This window comes from Electrona antarctica (genome assembly GCF_951216825.1).
Source record: "Electrona antarctica genome assembly, chromosome: 8".
Classification (NCBI taxonomy): domain Eukaryota; kingdom Metazoa; phylum Chordata; class Actinopteri; order Myctophiformes; family Myctophidae; genus Electrona; species Electrona antarctica.
This window is the reverse complement of record NC_136789.1, coordinates 30,701,399-30,717,699: the sequence shown is the minus strand read 5'-3', so window position 1 is coordinate 30,717,699 and position 16,301 is coordinate 30,701,399. Positions and strand designations below refer to the sequence as shown.

Here is a 16,301-nt window from a genome sequence, read left to right as displayed (position 1 = left end):
GTCGACCAACTATTTGAAGCAAATTATCCTAGACTCATTAATAAGATCAGAGAAGATGTTGACAGATGGACGGTCCTACCCCTCTCTTTAATAGGTAGGGTAGAGACCGTGCGTATGAACATCCTACCAAGGCTGTTGTACCCATTCCAAATGCTACCGATCCCAGTACCTACCACCACATTTAACTTACTAAATAAATTAATTTCACGATTCATCTGGCAGGGTAAAAGACCCAGGATCCGTCTCAAAACATTACAATTGGCCAAGACCGCTGGTGGACTAGCTCTTCCTAATTTAAAATACTATTTCTGGGCAGCCCAACTCAGACCTCTAACTACGTGGATAGAAAATGATGAATCAACCAGGTGGTTAAAAATTGAGAAAACTCTATGCACACAGTCACAACTAGCGGTCCTTCCCTTCTCAGGGAATAAAATAAATGGAGATGCTATGGGAGTTTGGTCTAGGTTCACAATTAAATTATGGAAGGAAGTCCAGAAAGAATTTAAACTGCCTCTACTATCGTCAGGCTTGTCTTCAATTGGGTGCATGGGAGGTTTTGTGCCTTCAAGGCTAGACGCTGGGTTCCAGGGGTGGAGTTTGCTACGCCTGAGGTTTGTCCACCAGTTATTTTCTTCCAATCAGTTAAAGTCATTTGAACAACTCAGAAACGAGTTTAATCTGCCCAGAACTGATTTTTATAGATACCTCCAACTAAGACACTATTTACAAAGACACGATGACTGGGACAAAATTCGAACCCCTTCGAGTTTGGAATCTCTTTTTATGGACATACAAAAGCATGGTTCATTCACCAAAGTAATTTCTATCTTATATCGTACTCTGCTAGAAATGGTTCCCGATAATTCTCTTTATATAAAAGCCAAGTGGGAGGCAGAAATACAACAAGAGATTTCACAAGAAGAATGGCTAGACGCCTGCACTGAAGTGCATAAAGTAACAAACTCTAATTCTTGGAGAGAATATCAATGGAAAATTGTAAGCAGATTTTTTAAGACTCCATTATTGACTGGTAGAGCGGGCACTACTCCTACAACTGAGTGCTGGCGGGAATGTGGTGAACAGATCGGTAATCATACGCATATCTTTTGGACGTGTCCTAAATTACAGCAATTCTGGAATAATGTTTTTAATGACATTAACAGAGTGTTTGACACTCAGATACCACAAGATTTCAAGACAGCTATTCTAGGAGTAGTGCCGACTGGGTTTGAAGGTAGGAAAAAGGTGTACCTCCTCCAGATATTGTTTGCAGCGGCCAAGAAGACTATCACAATAAATTGGCTAGGAAAACACGCTCCAACCCACGAACAATGGCTAAATAAAGTAAAAGAAATTAGAGACATGGAAGAAATTACTTATTTGGTGAGGCTACAAAATGAGCAATTTGTTAAGAAATGGACGCCCTTCGCGCGCATCGAGATTTAACATTACAAAGATTGATGGACACCCCCCCCCCTTCCCCCTCTTTCCTTTTATTTACTTTATTATTTTTATTCTATTTTATTTTATTTCTTGTCTGTTGAATTACTCGATCAAGATGTTGTCTTTCATGTTTACATTTCCTCATTATTATTGTTGTTAGTATTATTTATGATTATTATTTTTCAAATGTGTTATGTATGTTGCTGCTGTCTCCTTGGGGAGACAATTTTCTGTATTGAAGAACTGAATGATGATATATGATGCATATGTATAAAATGTATTGTCTACCCCAGCAATGACAATAAAAAACAATAAGTTGAAAAAAAAAAGAATGTCTAATTTTACCCCAAAAAAGAATTGAGTTTATATGATGTTCCATTTCAGAGCTAGGGGGACTTTTAGCTGGATAGGTCAGATTGATCATGACTGACCATGCTATTTATAGATGGCAAAATATCTACAGTGGTACATGTGAGAAACTTTTTATTTTATTTTAATTGAACTAGACAACTCACCCTTTAAAATGAGATATTGCATGGCTATGTACGCCCAGCAGAAAAAAAGTTATTTAGAAAATAAAACTTCAACCGGGCATAACTTTTTTTGTTGTCCTAGAAACACTACCCAGTGTAAATGCAGGCTCTTTTAAATGGCTTCCAACACAAAAACTAAACATTTTATCAACTCAGTTCATTTTTTTCCTGGAAGCAGACAAGCCAAGCTTTCTCTGAAGGTCTTTCGTTGTCACACATTCACAACAGAGAATTTTCAATAAATCATTCAAAAACGCCATTCTGCCATAGAGAAGTCTAAAAACTATATAGAAATCCTTGAAACTCTCAAAGAGTTAACACAATGATTTATAAACACCAAGGATGTATATGACATGTCATTTTTGACAGTCACGCTGTATTTCCTTTTTCCATATTAATGAAATCCACATGTCACAAACATACACGATACAATGCAATATAACTGTACAAACAAAATAACAGGTAACACAATTGCGTGATGGTAACCATGGCAACGAATGGTGTCTGTTTCCTGTTTCTGCACAAGGAGAGCGAGTGTATTTCCAAACAGTTTTTTATACCCAGCACCCTAATCAAGGGAACTTGATTCAGCTGGAGGGGCACTTTCTGACGAGGAAACATCCTGAGAGCACTTCAAGTCAAGGGACTGGTTTCAGAAAGGACCCTACATTTCCTCCAATGAGTCGGTTGGTGTGAGCTCGCCACCATTGGTGTGTGAATGTGGGAAGTGAGGACGCTGGCATCAACTGTTCGCCGCTTCACCTCCCAATGTATGAATTAATGAACCATTGTAAAGCGATTTGAGCACTTGGAAAAGCGCTATAAAAATGCAATTCATTATTATATCGCATAATAAGCCAACCCTTGATGCTGAATGCCAAGCAGGGAGACATTGGAATCCACTTTTTTACAGTCTTTGATATGACTAAGACAGGAATTGAACCCCCGACCTCTCAATCTCAGTGAAGCCACTCAAAGCACCAGCTGGCCACTGAGCTAGTGGTGACTGCAATCCCTAGTGCTGTCACTTTATTCATCCATTTATCTTGTATACAATGTCTTTGTTGGCAGTGAAATGGGTAAATAAAACAGGGTGCATACTTAGACATGGGTTAAGGTTAGGTTTAGGTGTGCTGCCCCGTGGGAGGTTAGGTTTAGGGTGAGGGTTTGAGATACGTTGTAGTTGTAGGACTAATGACTTGGTCTAACCAATGACTAGTCTAAACCAAATACTGTCTAAACTAAGTACTGCACCCAAATAAAACATAAATAAAGCTCACTTCTACAAGTACAAAACAGCTCCACCAACACAATGTTGTGGTAGAGATTCACAGACATAATTAAGACTAAAACAAAGTCCAAACACCTATCGATCTCTTAGTCCTTGCCACGAAAACGTTTGAAAACTACTAGTCCGGCAGCCGAGGGTGTGGAGTGGGAAATTTGGTATATAGTTTATTTTTGTATTGACCTAAGATAGATAGATATAGATAAGATATAAACATACATTCATGAATCCACTTGCAGACCGGCTGTCAGTATTGAGTAATTTGTTTTATATATATATATATATATATGACCATACCATTTCATTATGCTTTAAGTAGCTTTAACCCATTCTTGGTGGGAACCCCTTTTGGTGTTTTAAGCATTATGTTATACTTTTAGCTATTGAAAATACTGTAGGTCTGCTATTTTTGAAAAACCGTGAAAATGTGCCTCAAATATTTGAATATATATTCTTTCAGAGTTTATTTGCTTCTGGAGGGTCCCTGGAACAACATATTTTCAGATGGGGGGTCGGCGGCATTTGGGGTCCTTGACATGAAATATTGAGAACCACTGATATAGAAACATGAGGTTTTTCAGAAAAAATATATATTTTTGAGTGGTGCAAACCACTCCAACAACTGGCTTTGTTAGTACCCGTGTGTGTTTGTGTCTGTACGGATGAGCATGGTTGCTATGGTTAGTGTGTGACGTCACTGCACCACTCAGATCACACAGGTGTGATTTTTTTTTTAATGTCGATGTCAGGCCTAAATGGGCGGGAACCCCTTTTTGTGTTTTACCCCCTCAGGCCGGGAACCCATTCTGGGGTTCTGTACAGTATGTATAGTATTCAAATGTAAAAATGTTGATGCTGCTATATCAATATTTGAGTTTTTTTCAGAAAACTTAGGTCAGGATTTAGAGGCGTTTTTAGAATCGGCCTCAGGCCTAAATGGGTTAAGCCAGCGGTTTGTCTCACCACACTGCAGGGCGGAGTGGGCGACGGGCGGCGAGTGGACCTCCCACTGGTTCTCCTCCCACTTCAACACGTCTCCCTCCGCGCACCTCGCCGACGCCACCTGCTGCCTGCTGCTCTCGCGGCCCCACAGGCGGAACAGAGACAGCCGCCCCCTCAGGGAGCCGAACGCGTGGAGCGTCCCGTCGCCGCCCAGGTAGTGGGACGCGCCCAGGGTGAGGGTTCCGTTGGGGGCCAGGCGGCGCCCCAGGGGCCACTCGGGATACTCGTCCACGTCTACTGAGGAAGAGCAGAGGAGGAGACCAGAGGACAGGGAGATCAAGGGCTGAGCGATAATGCATAACAAAACACATGTACTTTGGCTGTTGAAAAAATAGCAGCTCTACAAGCACAAGTAAGACGCGCGAACGCGGGAAGCGAACGCAGCTCGTAAATTGCAAAAACAACAATTAGAATAAATTACGTAATTTTTTAAGGTTTTTTTTAAGTTCTCTTTTTTTTGTTTTTTAAGTTTTTTTTTTAAGTTAAGTTTTTTTTTAAGTTAAGTTTTTTTAAAGTTTTTCTTTCCTTTTAAAGTTTTTCCTTTTTAAGTTTTTTTTTAAGTTAAGTTTTTTTTTAAGTTGTGTTTTTTTTAAGTTTTTCTTTCCTTTTAAAGTTTTTCCTTTTTACGTTTTTTTTTTAAGTTAAGTTTTTTTTTAAGTTAAGTTTTTTTTAAGTTTTTCTTTCCTTTTAAAGTTTTTCCTTTTTAAGTTTTTTTTTTAAGTTAAGTTTTTTTTTAAGTTAAGTTTTTTTTAAGTTAAGTTTTGTGTGTGTGTGTGTGTGTGTGCGTGCATGTGTGTGTGTGTTTTGGTGTGTGATACAGCTGCGCCCTCTGGTGGTGGGCGGGTGGTGTTACAGCGTGACACACACACAGACACACAGACACACAGACATGATCTGCTGGGTCTCATAGTAAATGCTCACTGCGTTCGCAATCATAGCGAGTTTGTAGATGCTGCTATTTTTTGAAATATCATGAAAGTGTGACGCAAATCTGGAGCATATTTTCAGATGGTGGTCGGCGGGCCAATTACATATTATTTGTCCTTGACATGAAATAGTTTAACCCATTTTGGGCGGGAACCCCTTTTGCATTATGTTATGCTTTAGCTATTGAAAAATAGCAGACCCACAAGCTCGTAGCGCGCCACTCGGTCTGCTATTTTTGAAAAACGACTGACATAGAAACACAGCTTTTTCAGAGAACTGTCAGGATGTAGAAGACATTTTTAGAATCTGATCTCAGGTCAAAATGGGTTAAAAACCACTGACATAGAAACATAGGTTTTTCACAAAACCTTTGGGATTTAGAAGAATTGTTTTTAAGAATCGGCCTCAGGTCTAAAAAAAAAAAGCATGTTACTTGTCTACTCACCAACAAAGAGATGGGTGGTTCTGCCATTGACGTAGAGTCTGGGTGCGTAGCGGGTGTGTGACCAGCTCACACACAGGTAGTGCCAGGGGCCCACGGGCAGGAACGCTGGCAGAGAGCTCCTCCACTCGGTGCCAAACAGCCAGACCCGGAGGTAGTCCCTCCGTCCCCCGAGGCTCAGCTCGGCCCACGAGCCCTCAGGGGAGAGGTACGTGAAGGCGGTCCACGTGGAGGGCAGTGACACCTGCATTGTGGACAAGGACATGATTTACTAGCCTGGCTAATAAGCCAGACTCAAATCACGCTGTCGTGTGGTATTTGAGTCTGGAAATGCTGTACATGGATCTTGTTTCCCGGGGGGGGGGGTTCAAACATTTTCTCTTTGACGCAATTGGTCAGAGCTACTGTCAGTCAAAGGTCTCAAGCATTAAACGTCACTGCACCAAAGCCCGCCCATATTGCATACCGTGTCCCGATTGGCCACACCAGTTCTCTGGTGTAGGAAATGGGCGTACAATTGAGCCTCTCCAGACCGTAATCCGCCGGCAGGCAATTTTTTTTTGCCAACGGCTGATTCGGTCTGGCTTATTAGCCAGGCTAATGATTTACGGCCCCCAGCTGGGGGTCCTTGAGGGAGTTCCAGGGGGTCCCCGGCTAAATGATAGTTTGGAACCAAATGGACCCTTATGGGTCTGTAACTCTGAGAGTGTACAAATGGAACCAAATGGACCCGTTAGGGTCAGAATTCTCTCAGACTAAAGACTCTCAGAGTTAAATTACCATTGATTTTACAATATAAATTGGGGGTCCCAGAGATAGAAATGCCAAGAATATATATTCGAAATTTGCGACACAATTTCCATGATTTTTCAAAAACAGCAGATCTACAAGCTCATAGCGCGGCACTGAGTGCCGCGCTATGAGCTTGTAGATCTGCTGTTTTTCAATAGCTAAAGTATAACACAATGCTTAAAACACAGTTCCCGGCCCCAAAATGGGTTAAACTCTTTGACTGTGTACGAGTGTACCTCGTTACCTCGGTTTTCAGGTGTAGACAGACGGTAAACTCTCCCAGGGCAGGGACCGACGCGCCAGGCCTCAGCTTCCAGTAGCTACAGTTATTATGGGTGAAGTCTGCCATCTTCCCCCACAGGCTCACCCCCGGAGAGCCTAGCAGAGAGACACACAGTTTATGGGTGAAGTCTGCCATCTTCCCCCACAGGCTCACCCCGGGAGAGCCTAGCAGAGAGACACAGTTATTATGGGTGAAGTCTGCCATCTTCCCCCACAGGCTCACCCCAGGAGAGCCTAGCAGAGAGAGACACACAGTTATTATGGGTGAAGTCTGCCATCTTCCCCCACAGGCTCACCCCGGGAGAGCCTAGCAGAGAGAGACACAGTTATTATGGGTGAAGTCTTCCATCTTCCCCCCACAGGCTCACCCCGGGAGAGCCTAGCAGAGAGAGACACAGTTATTATGGGTGAAGTCGGCCATCTTCCCCCACAGGCTCACCCCAGGAGAGCCTAGCTAGCGGATTCGACCTTTATCATACGATCGTATGGGCCCAGTATGTCCGTTTATCATGCATCTTATGGGCCCAGTATGGCCATACTGGCCTACTCACCATAGTAGCCTGGTCAAGGTTTCCCCCTGGTGGACGTGTCATTTCCAACTATTGTCGGTGCATGGAAACTAGGGGCTACTAATATATACTATTCTCTGCCTATCGGGATGTAACTCGGACGCCGCTGAGTCGGGTCTGGTGGCCTTCGCAACGTCCGGCACGGCGACTCGCTCGGCTAGCGCCTCGCTCGGCGGTGCAGCTAAATGATAGTTAAGAACCAACTGGACCCTTATGGGTCTGTAACTCAGAGACCCATTAGGGTCCATTTGGTTCCATATTTGTACGCTCTCAGAGTTAAATTAGCATTGATTTTACAATATAAATTGGGGGTCCCCAGAGATAGAAATGCCATTAAATGGGGGTCTGTAGACTCATGCGTGTCAAACTGGGGGTCCTTGACAGGAAAAAGTTTGGGAACCCCTGGGGTAGATAGTGAAGGCTGACGAGAGACAAGAAACTTGGGATACCATTTCGATCAAAGTTTTCAAGATTTCATATTTTGTTTTTCTCCACAAAATCCAAATGAATAATGCTAATAATCACACCCGTGTGAAGTGAGGGGCGCTCTTGTCATCGTACAAATTCATGTCATATTTGGCGGACATTTGACCCAATATTGGGCAGTATTATGCGTGTCTTAAGTACCAGGTCTTATTACTTAACTTGTGGCAGCGGTGGCCGAACGGATAGCGGCGCGGTCTTGATACCGGAAGGTTCCTAGTTCGAATCAGCCGTCCGACACGTTAAAATTACCACCGCTGAAGTGCCCTTGAACAAGGCATTGAACCACTACGATGAAATGTGTTCTATGAGCAGGGCCTGGCTGGAAACAAGTTCTTGAGCTTAGCCCAGATACCCTGGGTAAATATAGATTTCATTTCATTTCATTTCAAGACCTGGAGGCGTGATCAATGCCATTTGGCTATTCTGAGTGGCCAAACAGCATTGACCACGCCTCCAGGTCTTAAATTAAGTCATAAGACCTGGTACTTAAGACACGCATAATACTGCCCAAGTCTCCTTTCATTGTCAATGGCAAAATATTGAGACGTGTGGGGACAAAAGCTGTATATAGGAGGGGCTAGCGCCCCTCAAAAACAAAAAGAACAAGGGGCACACACTGGTGCACTGTTAAAGCTCTTCAGCGGGGAAGATAGGGCACTATAAAAGCGCTCACTGCTTTGTAGACTGATATGGATATTTACAAAGCTAATGAGCTCGGATAGCAGGCCACACTGCTGTTTGATGTCAATACCATCAGCACACACGGAAGAGATTTCACCTGTTTGTTGAGAGTGCATCCATTCTGCCACTGTATTGATAATATGCTTGATTGATGTTTAGCGAGCGCTTGACATACTGCATTTTACTTATTTAGATGCAGTGTGTGTGGTGTTTATTTTACACAAATTAATCATGTCTGATCATGTTATTACAGAGTGAACATTTTAAATCAAATCTTTGCTTCTGGGGTGGTCCCTGGAACAACATATTTTCAGATGGTGGGGGGCGGAGGCATATTACATATAATTTATGGGGTCCTTGACATAAAATATTGAGCACCACTGATATAGAAACAAGGTTTTTCAGAAAACTGTCCGGATTTTGAAGACATTTTTTAAATTTCGACGTCAGGCCTAAATGGGTTACAGAGTGCCGCGCTATGAACTTGTAGATCTGCTATTTTTGAAAAATCGTGAAAATATTGCGCAAATCTTTGGATATTATTTCGATTTTAACTCAAATCTTTGCTTCTGGGGGGGGGGGGGGGGGGGGGGTCCCTGGAACAACATATTTTAAGATGGGGTCGGCGGCCAATTACATATAATATTTGGGGTCCTTGACATGAAAATGTATAAGAACCACTGACATAGAAACATAGGTTTTTCTGAAAACTGTCAGGATTTAGAAGACATTTGAAGACATTCGACGTCAGGTCTAAATGGGTTGAACAAACAGGCAGACAGATGTATGGAACATGAATGGATCCTCCTACCAGAGTCCACAGGAGAGGAGAGCTGGTTCAGGACAGACAGAAACAGACAGATGTATGGAACATGAATGAATAGTCCTACCAGAGTCCACAGGAGAGGAGAGCTGGTTCAGGACAGACAGGAGACTCATGACATTCAGGAGATTCTGAAGAAACCCCATCACACAATCTGGAAGGAAGAAAACGATGGATTTGGATCAAAAAATGTTTGCAATGCAAAACAAATTGCCATGACAATTTTTACTACTAAAGTATGGCATTGGTAAACACTCGTTTCATCAAAACATGAAACAAATATAGTTTGACATGCCTGGAATTAACAATCAGATAATACCCACACGGATAACAATTCATTATTATTATATTATTATAATTCATTGCATAAAGAAAGATATACCTTTGTTTTATAACCAAATCCTGGTCCACTCTCTGGTCACAGCACACACACCAAGAACCCAGCAGAACTGTCAATAACACCTGTATCAAACAGGATATCAACAGCAAAGTCTCTGGAGGGCAGCTGCGTGGGTGTGTGCGTGCGTGTGTCTGTGTGTGCGGGTGTGTGCGCGTGCGTGTGTGTGTGTGTGTGTTAGTTACAGGGGAGGGAGGGAGACACTAGTCACATCAGCATAATGTTGCCTCCCACTTTAGCCAATACTCACATGGAAAGGTGAGCAGGTTTAAGCGTCTCGGCGCGCACACACACAGTATATTATTATTATTATTAACCCATTTTGACCTGAGATCAGATTCTAAAAATGTCTTCTACATCCTGACAGTTTTCTGAAAAAGCTATGTTTCCATGTCAGTCGTTCTTCGATTTTTCAAAAATAGCAGACCTACAAGCTCGTAGCGCGCCACTCGGTGGCGCGCTATGAGCTTGTAGATCTGCTATTTTTCAATACCTAAAGCATAACATAATGCGAACACCAAAAGGGGTTCCCGCCCAGAATAGAACTGGGTTGTGACAATATAGAGTATAACAATTGCCCTGCTTTCAATGTTGTCACAGTTTTAAGTGCTTGTGACGATAGAAATCACACTCATGTGCTGCGAGGGCAGATGACCTCTTACTTTGTCATTTTACCCTAAACAAACATTAAAGTCCATAGACTTGGCCGGCATAAATATTTAATTCGACCCTAAATAAACATTAAATTCCATTTTGCTGGGACGGGAAATGTATAATTAGGCTCTCGATTGAAATTAACGTAATGCGATAATTAGCTAAATATATATATATTTAATTCACCAATTTATTCTCATTGTTGTATTGTTTGAAAACTCAATGACAATTTGTGTGGTGGAAATGACTTAACCCATTCTGGGCGGGAACCCCTTTTGGTGTTTTAACGAAGCATTATGTAATACTTTAGCTATTGAAAAATAGCAGACCTACAAGCTCATAGCGCGCCACTGAGTGGCGCGCTACGAGCTTGTAGGTCTGCTATTTTTGAAAAGTCGTGAAAACGGGGCCACAAATCATTGAATATATATTTCAATGATAAAATATTTGCTTTCGGGGGTTCCCTGGAACAACATATTTTGAGATGGGGGTCCGTGGCCCAATAGAGATAATTCTGGGGGTCCTTGACATGAAAAAGGTTGAGCACCACTGACATAGAAACATGGGTTTTTCAGAAAAATGTTTTTTATTTTCCTTGGAAATGTGGATTTTGTCCTTTCAGACTTGAAATAAGGAATTAACAGCCTGCTGCACAAGGGTGGGCAGGTAGAAATGATAGGTGCGCAACTAAATCAACTAATTATCTAATTATCTATCAGGGTGGCAGTGGCTCAGGGGTAGAGTAGCTGGTAAGTGTCTGGATGGGAACCAAGGTTCCCGGTTCGATCCCTGGCTCCTGCAGAGTTAGTGTCCTTGAGCAAGACTCTAAATGTAATCCACAATAAATGCACCATTTTAAGTTGAGAAAAGAAAAAAACCAAAACAATATGCATAATCTTGCCATTTCTGCAAATGAGACATTATAGGGGGGTGCATACTTAGTTTAGACTAGTCATTGGTTAGACATGGGTTAAGGTTAGGTTTAGGTGTGCTGCCCCGTGGGAGGTTAGGTTTAGGGTGAGGGTTTATTTTTCTAAAATAGCAGACCTACAAGCTCGTAGCGCGCCACTCGGTGGCACGCTATGAGCTTGTAGATCTGCTATTTTTCAATAGCTAAAGCATAACATAATGCTAACACCAAAGGGGTTCTCGCCCAAAATGGGTTAATACTCTGCCTTTAAAATATGAGCCAAAAAAACAGAACACACTAATAATAATGGATTGCATTTTTACAGCGCTTTTCTATGCACTGTGCCTACTCAAAGCGCTTTACAATGGTCCATTCATCCATACGTTGGGAGGTGAAGTGTCGAACAGTCAACGCCAGCGTCCTCACTTCCCACATTCACACACCAATGGTGGCAGCCACTGGAGGCAATGCGGGGTTCAGTGTCTTGCCTAAGGACACTTCAACATGTGGACATGAGGAGGAGCCGGGATTCGAACCGCCGACTGATGGGATCATTGGACGACCTGCTCTACCCCCTGAGCCACAGCAGCCCTGCAGCACTAGAGCTCTCTTTGAGTCTAATAAAGCACATCACATGAATTCCCATCTGTTGTCTTCCAGGGGGGAATCATTTAGACCATTTTGACCTGAGATCAGATTCTAAAAATGTCTTCTACATCCTGACAGTTTTCTGAAAAAGCTATGTTTCTATGTCAGGTTCTTCGACTTCAAAAATAGCAGACCTACAAGCTCATAGCGCGCCTGCTATTTTTCAATAGCTAAAGCATAACATAATGCTAACACCAAAAGGGGTTCCTGCCCAAAATGGGTAAGACCATTTAGATCTGAGAACGATTCTACAAATGTCTTCTAAATCCTGACAGTTTTCTGAAAAACCCTATGTTTCTGTCAGTCGTTCTCAAACATTTTCATGTCAAGGACCCCAAAAAATATCTGCATTTGGCCGCCGACCCCCATCTGAAAATATGTTGTTCCAGGGACCCCCACCCCCAGAAGCAAAGATTTGAGTTAAAAACACTCTGAAAGAATATATATTCAAACATTTGCACTACATTTTCAAGACTTTTCAAAAATAGCAGACCTAGAAGCTCGTAGTGCGGCACTCGGTGCCGCGCTATGAGCTTGTAGATCTGCTATTTTTCAATAGCTAAAGTATAACATAATACTATAAACACTAAAAGGGGTTCCCGCCCAGAATGGGTTAATGCGCCTCTGCCAAGATGTCCAAATGAACTTAAACAAATAATAATGGCATTGATTGATTGATGGGGACGGTATCATAAGCACACGGTTGTGGAAAAAAATGCATCGTTTCATTCAGACATATTGCAAAGCGATAATAGTCACACATGACAAATGATATGACTTGACAGTATATTGCTGCTATGTCTATCAGACATGGACACAAACACAGCAGGACTTGGTTGAGGACCAACTCTGCAGTGTTACCTGATGTGAACTGTTCTTACGACCACTGACCACTGGTTAACTGCTGAGGACTCCAAACCAGTCTAATAGAGGGTATGCGCGTGACATCATCATCAAACCTGGAAGTTATGCAGGAATGCCTACTGAGTGGCAAAAAACTACTTTCAGACCTTGACAACGCATGCATCCAAACAGAAAAGTCCTATCTGATTGCATTAAACAACGTTAAACAATGTTAAACTCACTTTGCATGTTGCTTTGCCACTCGATGTGCCATTCACTTTAAGCATGCGCATACCCTCTATATTATTTAAAATAATATGAACTAAGTAAATACGGTACCGATATGCTGAAAAAGCAGAGATGCTTTGAACTAGTGGCAGCGGTGGCCGAACGGATTGCGGAGCGGTCTTGATACCGGAAGGTCGCCAGTTCGAATCAGCGGTCCGACACGTTAAAATTACCACCGCTGAAGTGCCCTTGAACAAGGCATTGAACCACTACCATGAAATGTTCTATGAGCAGGGCCTGGCTGGAAACAAGTTCTTGAGCTTAGCCCAGATACCCTGGGTAAATATAGTAATCATTTCACTACATTCTGGGTGTAGTGAACAATCGTCAATGAGTTTCCAATAGAGGTCTCAGTTCAATTTGTTGCTAATCACCCCTTTACTTTACTTTTTGCTATCTTTGAATTGGAATACAGAAAAATAACATGTTTATGTAATTTCAAATGCATTTAAGTTACAGGTTACTTATGTCAACTTTATGAGCTTAAATGCAAATACATTGGACATAAAAAAGACAATAAATACAATTCTAATACTAGTCATTCAGCTACTAATAATTTAAACTGAAGTAATTAAAGCGGGTCATGCGTGCATGTTTGGAATTGTAACGGCGGAAAAATCTATAATATATCAGTATGAGTGTGGTATCAGTGGTTCCCAAAGTGGGGTCCGGGGACCCCCAGGGGTCCTTGAGGGAGTTCCAGGGGGTCCCCAGCTAAATGATAGTTAGGAGGAACCAAATGGACCCTTATGGGTCTGTAACTCAGAGAGTGTACAAATGGAACCAAACGGACCCTAACGGGTCCATTTGGTTCCATTTGTACACTTCTCAAGAGTTTAAATTAACTTTGATTTTACAATATACACTGGGGTCCCCATACACTGAAATCCCATTAAATTTAGGTCTGTCTAACACATGTCAAACTGCGGGGGTCCTCGTAGTAAAGCTAATAGAACTAGATGTTTCAATCCCTATATGGTAAGTTAGTGCTCTTGAAGGCCAGAGTGGAGTGGTGTGAACATGGAGTGTAGGACTTTCATTGAGGTCATCAGGACAGGTGGGCACCCTGCTTCATCAACGTTTCATTGACCAGACAGTGGCCTTGTGGTTAGAGTGTCCGCCCTGAAACTGGGAGGTCGGGGTTCGATCCCCGCCCGGGTCATACCAAAGACTGTAAAAATGGGACCCAATGCCTCCCTGCTTGGCACTCAGCATCAATGGGTTGGATTGGGGGTCAAATCAACTAATGATTCCCGAGCGCGGCGCACACTGCAGCTCACCGCTCCAAGAAATGGGTCAAATGCGGAGAACAAATTTGTGTGACTAATGGTACGACTTTGACTTTGATGTTTATAGCCAACTACGTCTCCAGAGGGGCTCAACGGTGTGCCTGGCGTCCCAGGTACCACCCTCCGTTCCATATGCTCCATGTTCACCACTGGACTCTGCATGGCAGGGGCGTCCGTTTCCCTGAGTCAGGCCTAAGGCGCGATTCATACCCTAAAGTCGGCTCTTCGGTGCTACTGAAAATGTCTGACGAGCCGAAATCATTTCGGCACTACAGCGCCGAAGCAGCGGTAAAATAGGAGTATGAATCGGCCCTAAGCCTGACCGCATACCACTGGTCTTTATCTGGCTGCCCAGTTGTCCTATAAAATCATATTCTTATTGAAATCCCATTATATTGAGGTCTGTCCGTAGCCTAACGCATGTCAAACTGGGGGTCCTTGAAATGAAAATGGTTGAAAATCACTGTTAGAACCGTAAAAACCTTCTCTTATGGGGGTCCTTAATTGGCATATCTTTTCAAATGGGGGTCCGCGGGCAAATAAGTGTTCATTTGGGGGTCCTTGACATGACAACGATTGGGAACCCCTGAGCTGAGATCACATGAGGTACCATGTAACCAATCCACACAAAGAAGTAATGCAAGCAGTGAACAGGACGTCCGAAAGTCTGAGCCGGTCCGTGAGCAGCTGACAGGCGCCCGCTGCTCCGACTAGGATGACCAGCAGCACGTAGTAGGGGAACGCGCTGACGCCACCGTCTATTGCTTCACGTACGGGCGGCGGGCGAGCATGGACTACAACCTCCTCCTTCTCCTCCTCCTCCACCACCACCTCCACCTCCTGCTTCTGGATGGTCGTTCCAAACTCCTCCAGCTCCTTCAACACCTCCATGTTGAAGCGGAGAGCCTGCACCGCCTCGGCCACCAGCCTCTGCCTGCTGCCGATGTCCAGGACCAGCTCGTTCATCCGGCCGCGGTACAGCTGCTTGAACGCCAGCGCGCTGTCGATGGCGCCGAACTGGTAGAACTCCAGGCCCTCTCCCGTGGCCGGCACGTTGAGGTTCCGCTGGGCCACGTTGCGCAGCACGCGGCCGCCCGACAGCAGCTGGCCGCCGCACAGGCCGCCCATGTAGCAGGTGTAGGCGTGGGCCACCAGCAGCACGGGGTTCTTGTGCCCCACCTGGTGGACGCGGTCCACGTAGTGCTTGGTGGCCGGGGAGCAGGCAGGGAGCAGCCTCTCCCAGTCGGGGCCGTAGAAGTAGGCCAGGTCGCGGCTCAGGGCGCCGCGGCGGTGCAGCTCCGCGGGGAAGTAGAGGGCCGCGAGCTGGTGGTGGCTCTTGTTGCGCTCGAGCTCGTTCTCCACGGCGGCGTAGATGTGGTAGAGCGCCGCCACGCCGAGCTTGAACAGCTCCCTGTGGACGCGCCCGCGCAGGAAGTCCTTGAGGAACGGGCTGTTGGCGGCCTGCTCCTGGTCGTCTTTGGTGGCGGACGTCAGCAGCTCCGAGAGGCTCAGTTTGTCTTCTATCGCTCCATACACCAGGCCCGCTCTTCCGTCCGCCGTGTTCGCCGCTCTGTTTGTCGACATCGCTGCTGCTTTCCCATCACTCGACTTCCCTCTGTGGTGTTCTTCGACCTTCCCGAGACGGACGAGCAACGCGAAGGACAGCTCGGTATTGTGAACCACGACGGCTGCCATGAGTGCCTTAAGCTGAGCTGCCTTGACGCCCACGTCATCATCGATGTGACGCCACCATGATGACGCCCACGTCATCATCGATGTGACGCCACCATGATGACGGCTGCCATGACTGCCTTAAGCTGAGCTGCCTTGACGCCCACGTCATCATCGATGTGACGCCACCATGATGATGTGTGCCATGGCCGAATATGGAGGTCCATGTCAGTCATAACAGCTGCCCCAGTTTTCCTAAGAAAATCTTATCTATTTTCATATATTTCCCATTATTATAATATAATAATAGGGACTTTAATGGCAGTACGA

At 44.2% G+C, this 16,301-nt stretch overlaps 1 protein-coding gene across 2 annotated transcripts in view; it reads left to right on the top strand.

Moving 5' to 3' along the window:
- Positions 1-16,301, top strand: part of tbl2 (transducin beta like 2) — a 545,946-nt gene that overhangs the window by 505,644 nt on the left and 24,001 nt on the right. The gene's annotated exons all lie outside the window — the stretch shown is intronic.